At 37.9% G+C, this 11,739-nt stretch overlaps 1 protein-coding gene across 1 annotated transcript in view; it reads left to right on the top strand.

Annotated features, from left to right (window-relative positions):
* The window catches only part of INPP4A (inositol polyphosphate-4-phosphatase type I A), an 82,313-nt gene that overhangs the window by 49,255 nt on the left and 21,319 nt on the right, over positions 1-11,739 (top strand). The gene's annotated exons all lie outside the window — the stretch shown is intronic.

Raw genomic sequence — 11,739 nt, 5'->3', positions numbered from 1 at the left:
TTGAGGGCGCGGCGGAAGGAGGGGAGATCCGGAATCACCCGGATCTCTGGGGGTAGTTCGTTCCATAGGGTGGGAGCTCCAACCGAGAAGGCCCTCCTCCTGGGGGTCGCCAGCCGGCACTGTCTGGCTGATGGCACCCTGAGGAGGCCCTCTCTGTGGGAGCGTATCGGCCGGTGGGGGGTAATCTGAGGCAGAAGGCAGTCTCGGAGATAACCAGAAATAAGAGAACCATGGTCTTTTTGCTGTATTTCCATTTTGAATTTTCAGAGCATTTCCTAAAAAGATTAATGGGTTAAATAGGGAGTGCTTCTAAGCGTTCTCCAAAAAGCTATAGTAGAAGTTAGATTGTCTACGGAGATTCTCAATCTTCCAGGTCATAGTTGTTCCAAAGGTGCTTTTTCCAAAAGGCAACTGGATTTTCTTGGGTTTTTTTTTCTTTAAAAATGTTTCGCTTCTCATTCAAGAAGCTTCTTCAGTTCAGAACTGAAGAAGCTTCTTGTATGAGAAGTGAAATGTTTTCAAAGGGAAAAAAAGCAAATCCAATTGCCTTTTGGAAAAAGTCTCTCTGGGAGTAGAAGTTAGATTATTTTTTCAGAAATACATAATAGGCAACAAAATGCTTGTAGACATTTATCTTTTCATTTACCAAGTTCCATTCCATCCTTATTTAATTTTTTTTATATTCTTTAAATTTAAAAAATAAAGAACTCCAGATTCTAGTTTTAGTATTTATAAAAATGTCTGACAGCCCTGCATATATCAGAAGGTAGAAAAACAATTGGATTGCCCAGTGATATTTTCAGAAGTAAGCTTACCTCCTAATTAAGAAATCAAATGATGATTTCAAATTGGTTGATATTTTAGGACAGGGCTTTTCAACCTTTTCAGAGATTGTACCACTTTAGGATATGGCAATATTTGAGTACCACCAGTCGCCTAGCAGGTGGGCATGGCCTGTTCGATGCCACTCACTGGACACAGCTGACTCGAGACAGCTGGATTGGAACGGAACAAGTCGCACCAACTAACTCGATGTGGGGACAACTTGTTGTCCCACAAACTCCTCACCTCCCCAAACTGCTAGCAGCCAAGTGCATGCGCGTGCACACGCACACACTGCATTCCAAGTTTGGGGACTTTTATCCACAGAGGAAGGAGAGGGCCTTCTCCCCAAGCCCAGGCATGATTGGCAGTTTGCTAGCTCAGATGTGGATACAAGTCTCCAAGCTTGGAGAGAGAAAGTGTTTGTGTTTGTGTGTGTGCACGCACACATAGCACACTAAAGGAGATGTTCTTCTCCCAATCCCAGACATCATTGGTGTTTCCCTGTCCGGTGCCCCTCAAGCAAAGCAGGAGGTGGAGGATGACACTGCTGCATATGGAAGCGTAGAGGAGAAAGTTTGCAGGAAGCAGTTTCCTCCAAGTCCAACTTCTGTCTTGACAGATCTCTGGATAGCAAGAGGAGCAGGCAGGGGAGCAGCACTCCAGGGTCCTGCACAAGGGAGGCTGTCCCTTCTCAAAAGGGAATTCCCATTTCCAATTGTGCGTGGTAAGGATGGTGGCTTGTTGGGGCAGCCTTCCCTCATGCAGCTCCCCTGCCACCTTCTCCTCCTCTCCAGAGATCTGCAGGGGAGACAGAGATCTGGAGGGCAAGGTGCAGCCTCCATATTGGCAGCTTCTACCTTTCCAAGCCCTTCTCGATTAAACATACATTATATACAAATTAAAACACAGCAAAAAGAAAACATAGTTAAATCACTAATTACAGCTCTTCACATATTTTCTGGAAAAACCACCTTTATTGATGTTAGGAAGGAAGAGCAAACCTTATTAAGGAACTCTTAACAGGAAGGGAATTGAAGACCCCAAAAGGTCTCGTTCTTTCTAATCTGCCTTCCCTTTGAGCCTTTAGTTCTCATTATTTTATTACTATGTATTTAAGAAGAAGATCAAAGGCCTTCATAGCTCAGGATACTCACCTTAAAATCAGAACCCAGAAAAATTTAGTTAATCCACAAAACCGCCCTAAGAAGAATGAAGCCCTGAGAGCATGTAGGTGTCAAGTCAGAATATTAGTGGCACACCTGTCAGCAACTGGAAGTGCATAAGTCCATGTACTTCCCTTTCCTTTTTTTATGTATATTTTATTATTTTTTTACAGTAACAGTCTTTAGTATTAATAAGCAACATGTCTGGGTTTATGTGTTTAACATTAATAATAATACAATTTCCATTCCTACCCTTTATTCTATTTTTTCTAACCATTTACAAAAATGTTCCCGTGTTTGAAAGTATTCTGAATCTTGCTTCCCCTTCATTTTCAATGTGAGCCTATCCATTTCTGCACAGTCCAAAATTTTCTTAATTATGTCTTCTTCAGATGGTATTTCTTCATTTTTCCAGTATTGAGCAAATATAATTCTCGCTGCTGTTAATAGATGTAATATTAAGTATACACATTTCTTATCATAATTTTCTGAAATTATGCCTAAAAGAAATAATTCTGCGTTCCTATCATCTTTTTTAGCCACCTATGTATTTTTGACCAATAGTTCTTTGCTTTAGGGCATGTCCACCAAAGATGATAATACGTGCCTGGATTTTGTCTGCATTTCCAACAATTGCTAGGCACATTTTTAAACATTTTTGCTAATCTTGCAGGTGGTAAGTGCCATCTATAGAACATTTTATATAAATTTTCTTTATAGGTAACTGCCCTCGTTATTTTGTAGTTTCTTTTCCATAGGTTTTGCCATTTTTCTAGCTCTACAATGTGCCCAAAGTTTTTTGCCCAAGTTATCATTGTTTCTTTAACTTGTTCATCTTCCATCTTTAAATTTAACAGAAAGTTGTATAGTTTCTTAATCAATTTGTCATCTGATGACAATAGTATCTGGTCTAACGTTGTCTGGTCTTTATAAAAACCAGATATTTTTGCATCTTTCTCATATCTCATTTGCATTTGCAGGTGTGGCCACCATGATAGCTCAATGCCTTGTTCTTCCAATTCTTGTTTAGTTTGTAGTTTCCTATCAGTTTTCAAAATATCTTTATAAGTCACAAGTTTCTCATAATTGATTAAGTTTGGGTGTACAAATGCCTCCATTGTTGAAATCCATCCTGGTATTTTCATGTAAGTTCTTGATTTTACCTTTTCGCGGATCATTTGCTTGATACGTAGTACAAGACCCAGTCTGGTAGGCCAAAGCCTCCATTTTCTTTTGCTTCTTGTAACATTTTCAGTCTGATTCTAGCTTTTTTCCCTTGCTAGGCAAATTTCAACATCGACATTTTTTTGGCAATTTTTATTGATATTGTTTGAAATAAAAAGAGTACTTTTGGTAAAATGTTCATTTTTCACTGTCGCTATTCTTCCCAGGATTGATAATTGTATATTTTTCCATTTTTCCAAATCTACTTTTATTTGTTTAATAATTTTACATAATTATCTTCTTTTATTTTTGCACATCTTGCTGTTAAATATATCCCCAAGTAGTTAATTTTCTTAACTACTTGAAGGTCTGTCTTTACTGATAGTTAGGTTTTTTTTAATCTGTGAGGTTTTTAACTATAACTTTAGTCTTTTTTCTATTAATTTTCAGTCCTGCTACCTCTCCATATTCTTCAATCATTGCTAATAATTAGGACTTTCTAACAGATCCTCCAATATAATACCAGGTCTAGAATTATTCTTAAATTGTTCTTCATTTGTCTCTGGTAAAAATCCATTTTGGTCTGAGTGTAAAAATTTAATCAAGAATCTCTTTAATCTCTCTGCTGTTATTGAAGCAAAGATTTTATAATCCACATTTAGTAGAGATATTGGTCTGTCTTTATCAGGATCAAGTCTGTGTCTTCTTTGGGTATTAGCGTAATATTGGCATCTATCCATGTATTTGGTAATTTGGCTTTTAGTAATATCTTATTACACACTTCTTGCATTGGTAAAATTAATGTATCTTGTAAAGATTTGTAAAATTCTGCCGGTAGCCCATCTGGGCCTGGTGTCTTATCATTTTTTTTTTGTCTTTTTATAGCTTCTGTCTACTCCATCACTGTTATTTTCCCATTTAGTATATTTTTGAAATTCTCTGAGATTTTTGGTAACTTAGCATTTTCTAAATATTGCCTTATTTTTTCCTGAGGAATTTCTTCTGTATTATAAAGTGTTTCATAAAATTCTTTAATTATTTTTTTTATTGCATCATTTTGACATTGTAGATTGCCTCTCACATCTTGCAGTTTGTTTATCAATTTCTTCTCTCTTTTTTTTTCCAGTTTATAAGCCAACCATCTCCCTGGCTTATTGGCATTTTCAAAAAGGTTTTGTTTTGCTCTTTTGATTTGTTGAGCTATTTCTTCAGCTCTATTAGATTTAATTTGTGTTTTATTATCTCCATTTGTTTTTTAAGAGTTTTCTTTTGTGGGTCTCTTTATAGTTCTAGTTTTGTAAGTTCTTCTTTAAGCTTAATTTGTTGTTGTTTTTTGTCTTTCATCTTTTTTGCCATATAGGTTATGGTTACTCCTCTAAAATATGCTTTAGCTGTATCCCAGACATTTTGGAGTGATGTATCTTCTTTCTTATTTTCTTTGAAGAAAAATTTCATTTCTTTTATGGCTTCTTGTATAAATTCTTTCTCTTTCAATAAGAATTGGTTTAAAGTCCATCTTGCTTTTTTCTTTGTTCGTCTCCAGGTCATCTTTATCAGATTATGGTCTGCCCATACGTTAGTTTCTATCTCGATTTCTTGTATATCGCTTCTTAATTCAGGGGATATCCATGTCATGTCAATTCTAGACCATGATTTGTGGCTGTTTGAATAAAATGTATATTGGGATTGCTTAGTATTTATTTCTCTCCATATATCCTGTATACAAATTTTTTCTGCCATTCTGAAAAAAGCCTTAGGCAAAATGTTCCTTCCTTTTTCCCCTATTTTACTACTCCTATAATCTAACTTTCCATCTACAATTGCATTAAAACCTACTAAACAAATATTTTGGTACATTTCCAGTATTTTCTTGTGTAATCTTTGGTAGAATTCTTCTTTGTTATTTGGTGCATAAATTGCTACCATCAATGTCTGTTTTTGATTTATGGTTATTTCTACCATTAGTATTCTTCCTTCTTCGTCCGAATAGATTTGTTTAGGATTCACTGTTTCTTTGATATAAAGCTACTCCTCTTTTCTTTTGTTGTGCTAATGAGAAATAAAGTTTCCAGAGATTTGTAATGTTGTCTTTTAATATATGTTTCTTGTAGGCAAACTATATCCATTTTTAATTTTTGTAACCGTATAAAGAGTTTTTTCCTCTTTACAGGGGAATTTAATTCGTTTATATTTATTGAGAGTATCCCATTGTCCTTTTCCAATTTCTGCAATTATATTTAGGATTTATTCTCCTAGTTGTTCTAGTTTGTCTCTGTTCTTTCCCTTTAGCCCCTTCTTCTTGGTTTATGGTTTCTGTTTCTTTCACTTCTCTTTGTTTGGCCACTCCTTCTAATGCTGTCTCTTCCTGTTTTCTAAATTCCCCTTCTGGTTGAAGTTCGGAGATTCCTTCTTTGAGAAAAGCTCTGTATCTGTCAAAAAAGTCCCTTGCTTTGAAAATAGAATCCAATCTGTATCTTTTTGTATCCCAATTGATTAGTATCCCTTCCGGCATCAGCCATCTAAAGGTCACTCCTTTCTTAATTATTTTTTTGGTCAAAAATTGATATTCTCTTTGTGAATCCCTTATCCTCCTGGGTATCTGCTTCAGCACCACAATTTCTTTTTCCTTATATTGCAATGGATCATCTCTCACTCTTCTCAATATTTCATCTCTTATTGTTCTTTTAACAAATCTGACATGGATCTCTCTGGGGACTTTGTTTCTTCTTGCATAGCTTGAGTTAACTCTAAATAGTTGATCTATTTCACCTTCCATTTCCTGCTTCCCCACTTCCAGCGCACCAGCCAGCAGTTCTATCATCAAGTCAGCAAGGTCCTCCTCCTTGTCTTCCATTATATTCTGGAATCTTAAGAAATAGGAAGCCTTTTCCATTTCTAGAACCGCTACTGAATCCTCTAGTTCTCTATTTGTCTGCATCAGTCTTTGATTTTCATCTTTTATTTCTTCCACCTTTTGATCAGTTTCTGCTGATTTGTCTTCAATTGTCTGGATCCTTTGCTCATTCTTTGCGATCTTCTGTTTACTTCCTTTTCCTGTCTCACAACTAAATCTATACATTCTTTAATTTTCAGACACATCTTTTTCTCACAAAGATGGGGGCGGTAAAAAAACCCACAAGGTATATTGTAATTAGCAGGAAAAATAAATCTAGCACTTCTGAATTCTTTCCCCAAGGGGGGGAAGGAAAGTTCACAGCCTGCAGGTTGCTAGTAAAGTTGTCAAAGAATGTAGTTATTGCTTCTAAAGGCAAGAATAAATAACAAATCAATTTTGCAGCTCTCTCCTGTTACTACATCCTCTTACCTCCAGAATGTGGCCTGGAATTGCACAAGGGATTAGGCTAAAATCTTTTTGACTAGTTTGCAGCCAGGTGTTTGGTACAGACCTTGCCAATGTGATTTTAATAGCTCAGGAAGGGATAGTAAAACCTGAGGAAAACTTGGCAATCATAAGCCATGGTGGACTACACTTGTTTTGCTCTATTTTGATTCTTCTCCCCAGCAACAGCCCATCGATTTTAGAACTGCATGGCCACAAAGATAGAGGCCTTCAATTTCCCAATACCTGCTTATAGAGGGATTTGCATTTAGGCAAGGGTCAGGCCATATGCCCCCAATCAAAGGAAAAACCTGAATCCAGCGGGCCAAAAGGCAGCCCAACACCACGCCCCTCCAGTTGCTTCTCCTCACCCCCTGGGCCCAGACGCAGTCACTGCTCCTCGCCATAGCTGAAGTGGGATTTTTAAGTATGTCTGCCCACTTCGTCCTGTAAAGCGGTGTTCCCCCGGCACTCCTGCCCACCACCATGCAGGTGGGCTCCGAAGGAGGTAGCTGTGTGAGGGGGAAGCAAGATGGTTTCCAGCAGGTGCTGCCTATAAATGCAGTGCTGTCTCTCCGCTTTCCAACCCCAAAATTCTGGAGTAAAGTTGGGCAACCTTTGAGTGCCCCTGATAAGCTGCAGATCTGATGCAGCCTCGGCTGCCACCCTCTTCCTTGGCAAGGTGAGGCTGGAGCGTGCAGTCTCTAGTTGGGGCTGCTGGTATGGCAGTGGGTGGGAGCGTCGGGTGAGCACTGCTTTGCAGGACGAAGCAGATGGAGGTACTTGCAAGTCCCGCCCCAGCTATCGTGAGGAGCAGCAACTGTGTCTGTGCCCAGGGGCTGAGAAGGAAAAGGAGGGGTGTGGTGGCTGGGCTGCCTTCTGGTCCGCTGGATTCAGGTTTTTCCATTGATTGCGGGCTGGGATGGGCCGGTCCCTCGCTGTCTCCAGGGTGGCTCCGGACCAAATATAAACACCCTGCGGGCACCCCAGGCTGCATGCTGCTTCTAGAAGCACCAGTCAGCTGGAGCCAGTGCAGATCCTGGGTGCTCAGCAGAGCCCCGGCAACACCGCGGCTCCAGCTGGCTCTCCCACAGCCCTGTGCAGCATTGCCGCTGCTTCAGCACATCCCCACGCTACACTTTTACACTTTGTTTACACCTTTTTTTTACAGTGCTTTTCAACTCATCCTACACATACCACCTGCCAGGTGCCGACGTACCACCAATGGTACGCATACCACCAGTTGAAAAGCCTTGTTTTAGGATACTTTCATATGATTATAATATTATATGGCATATTTTCTATGGGCAAAGAATCTAAAAGGTAGGCTGGTATTTTATTCCCTCTATTGCGGATAGAAGTAAGATACTGACGCGGGAACATGGCTTGTTTCAAGCCAACTAATAAGTACTTGGTTAAGTTGAAGACCTTTAGTGCTGTAATATGTTTCAGAGACCAGAGGTATTCATGCTATACAACATGTATGTATGTATGTATGTATGTATTGCTATGCCTTTTCAGCAAGATGACCAAAGCAACATAAAAGAAAAGACATAAAAGACATTAAAATATACATAGAAATATAAACCGTGCATGAAAGGAATAATATCTTTCTTCTGTGCATAGAACAAACACATTGTGGCTTGGAAATTGAGCTAGACCATTCTGGGAGTAAAGCTTTGCAGTATGTCAAAACATAAACCTGGACCCTCTTGGTGATTCAGGGTTTGAGCTGAGAGAACTCTAGACTCTAGAGGAGTATTAAAGTGCAAGTAGGGCAAGGCTGGTGCACTTTCTCTCTCTCTTCCCTTTCCATATGGCCTAGACATCTGTCCCTCCAGTGATCTTATCACTCCTTCCTTTTCCTATCTCCATTTAGCTGTGTGCCACCAGTAACCCCACCATGCTTTAGATCTTATGGGCTGTGGCCTGGGACCGGGTCACGGGCTCTTGGCCAGCAAGCTGCAGAAATGGCTGGCCGGTGCATCCCCCCCACTCGTGTTAGCATCCGCAGCCCATGTGCACATGCTCGTGGATGCGAATAGGGCCGCTAGTGCAGCTGTACGCATACCAGTTGGGAAGCTGCTGTCCTCTGGGCCGCGAGCCCAGAAAGGTTGGAGACTTCTGCTTTAGATGACTCCAACTGACTATGTTTCCCCTGACATCTCATCTTCCTGCACCTTCTTTTCACTTATCTCCCATGGCTATCTACACAGCACAATCATCACACTGCATTACAAACCCAACGACCCCAACTGCCCTTTCCCATCTCCCAACGCCTTGTCATATAACCCTTCTTCACATTGTGAATAATCTACTTGTCCACCCTTTCCTATCATATTTTTGTGCTTTTCTTTCTTTTTTTTTGTAAAAGCTTTATTAATTTTTTACAATAACAACCTTAGTGCCTGGTATACAGTGTGTTGTCTTGGTTCATGATTTTTTTTTACAATCAATAATAGTTAATTAACAGTCAGTAATAATTAATTTTATATTTCCATAATTAGTATATCAATTGATAATATATTTTCTTGATCCTCTCTTCTCCCAATAGTATTCTCCTTCTTCAGCATTAAATAAATATAATTTTGACATTTAATATTATCCATATATAAGTGATTAAATAAAAACATTTTCTTCTATATTTATACCAACAATAATAGCATCCAGATATAGCATTTTTTCTTATTAACTTATGTTCGTAAAAGTCACCTTATTAATTCACCATATATCTTATTTTCATAAATCTTGTTTAAACTCAATTTCTCCATAATATTCAAACAATTCTTATCAATCATAATGTTCTCAATTAACATCTAAATATCCAAATTTTCCACTTAAATATATCATCCCAATAGTTTCATATTTCATATATTATAGAAATACTATACTACTTATCTATCATAACACCTACTTATAACATCTTTTCTAATCAATTTATATTTCACTTCTATTTGTAAAAATTAATTAAAGCACTATATATCCTTTTTTCAAAATTCTTATTAAGCCTAATTTCCCCAAACTATTTCAGTCATTCCTAAATCTTTTCAAACTTAATTTGTCTTTAAAGTTCAAACTTTTCCTTCATCATCCCAATATTTTTACATTCTGTGTCATCAAAAAATACCATATTACTTATATCCCACTTATTCTAAAGCCCCTTTATAGCCAAAGTTATTTGTTTATTTAGCCATATTCAAACAAGTGTTTGCTCATATAATATTCCATCTGGTAGGGCGAGTCAAATCTCTTAAGCCCGTCTCTAATTTTCTTCCTTTGCCAAATTGTTTTCCAAATTAATATTTTTGACTTGTCAAACAGTTGTAGTTGTTGTTAGGTGTAAAGGATACATAATACGTAAGATATATGCCTTTTGACTCCCAAACAGTGATTTTCCTAGCAGTGTCCATTTTGTTAAGTCTTCTTTCTTCTCAGGTTTATTTTGACATTTTAATGCATAAAGTATCTTTTCCATATTTATTGTTGTATCCAAATCTTGTGAAGTTTTTCTTGTTTGTATTAAGTTATAGTTCCCTTCACTTGTGACTTCGCCAATTAAGTCATTTTTTTCTAGTTCACATTCTGTTATCTGATTTGTTTGTTCATTCTTTACCATCATTCTTTGAATGTTTTTTGATTCTAGATTTAAATTAGTTCTTATTATTTTTCTTTTTTATATATAATTTCATCAAAATCCTTTAGAATATAATCTTAGCAGTTTGTTTTAGTTTCTAAGTTTGATCAGATTGTAGTGTTTTAAAATTAATTTCAATATGTTTCTTTCCTCCTTAAAGGTTAATTCGCCGCTTCCGTCTATGGGGGAATGGGAATGTAGTCCCCTGCCCTCACTTTCGGAGGTTTTTTGCTTTGGGGATCTTTCCTAGGGACTTAGTTGCAAAATAAGTGAGAGAAGATCAAATACTCTCACAAATTCCAAGCACGCTATTCACTGTTGTTCTTGTTAGTGCTCTTGGACTTTTCGGTTGCAGGTAGCTTGGGCTAGACACTGGCATGCGGCTAGCCTTTCTCCTGTTGGGTTAGGAGGGCTTTCCCTGGATCAAATGAAGCGATTGCTGTTGCTTCGTGATCAACGGGGCACCCCTCCTCCACGGTCACCTCTTTGGGGTGACTTCAGACTCATCTAGGGTCCCCCTGGCAGGGCGAAACTAGCTGTGGGGAGCGGAGGTCCGCTATCGCGCGGCCATGCACTATGGCCACAAAATCGGAAGTCCATGTGCTTTTCTTTCTTCTATCTCCTATTTACTGCTGCTATCACTAATGGCTTTCCCTTTCTTTATTCTCCCTACCTTAGAACACTTCTGCGTGCAACTCATGTGTTTTAGGTCCATGTAGAACTCAAAATATGCAGGGTCTGTGTCTATATCAAGATGAAATAACTGTTTTGTTCATTGGATGGTTTGTCCACAGAATGTATTGACCATCCATCATAAAAATTACAATAACATGAAAACATTTAAAAATTTGGTTGAAGTAACTACAGATCTCCATAAAGTCCAAACAAATTCATAATGGGAAAAGTAATTCTTTCGAATTATAGTAACTTCAGGCATGTTATAGATCAAAATTATTGTCTTAAAGTGAGCTTGGAAAGCAAATTGCAAGCCCTATAGGTATTTCAAATATCTCTAGATATTTGCCCTTTTTGGAGACGTACAGGATATGAGTGTGGTTCTTCTCACATTTGGAAGAGGAACATTTTTGCAGTCCACAGGGCTGGATTTGTGTGTGAGTGTTGTGATTCTAATCTCACTCAAGACTCATTCTAGAGTATAGAAACTACCATTTAAGCATTTCTTTAATTAATTTGATTCTTTTAAGTGAGGCTTTCTTGAGATGTGCAGACAAACTTCTGTAATTCCCCTACCAAACATGGCTCTTGGATCTATTTGGTAGGTGTTATGGGACTTGAAATTTAAGAAAACTAGAGGGCATCTCTTTGGGAAAGTATTTTAGGCCAATACATTACTACTGTATGTATACCAGTTTCAGATATAGGTATCATGCAAATACAGATCATTGTATTCAAAAATTTAGGGATCCCTGATCAAAGTTTCAAGATATTGATCTAGAATCCCCAGACTTTGAAAATGTTTGGAAAATTGATGGGAAGATCTCCAAATACAATGCATACAAGGAAACTTAAGAATATTGCTGAACTATAAGAGTACTGCAAAGAGAAACAAATGCACATAAACACTATATACTTACAGTAAATTTGCAAAAATA

The sequence above is a fragment of the Protobothrops mucrosquamatus genome, unplaced genomic scaffold (genome assembly GCF_001527695.2).
Source record: "Protobothrops mucrosquamatus isolate PMUCROS unplaced genomic scaffold, P.Mucros_1.0 scaffold_19, whole genome shotgun sequence".
NCBI classification, from domain to species: Eukaryota; Metazoa; Chordata; class Lepidosauria; order Squamata; family Viperidae; genus Protobothrops; species Protobothrops mucrosquamatus.
The sequence above is the reverse complement of the archived record's forward strand: the minus strand, read 5'-3'. Positions and strand labels throughout refer to the sequence as shown.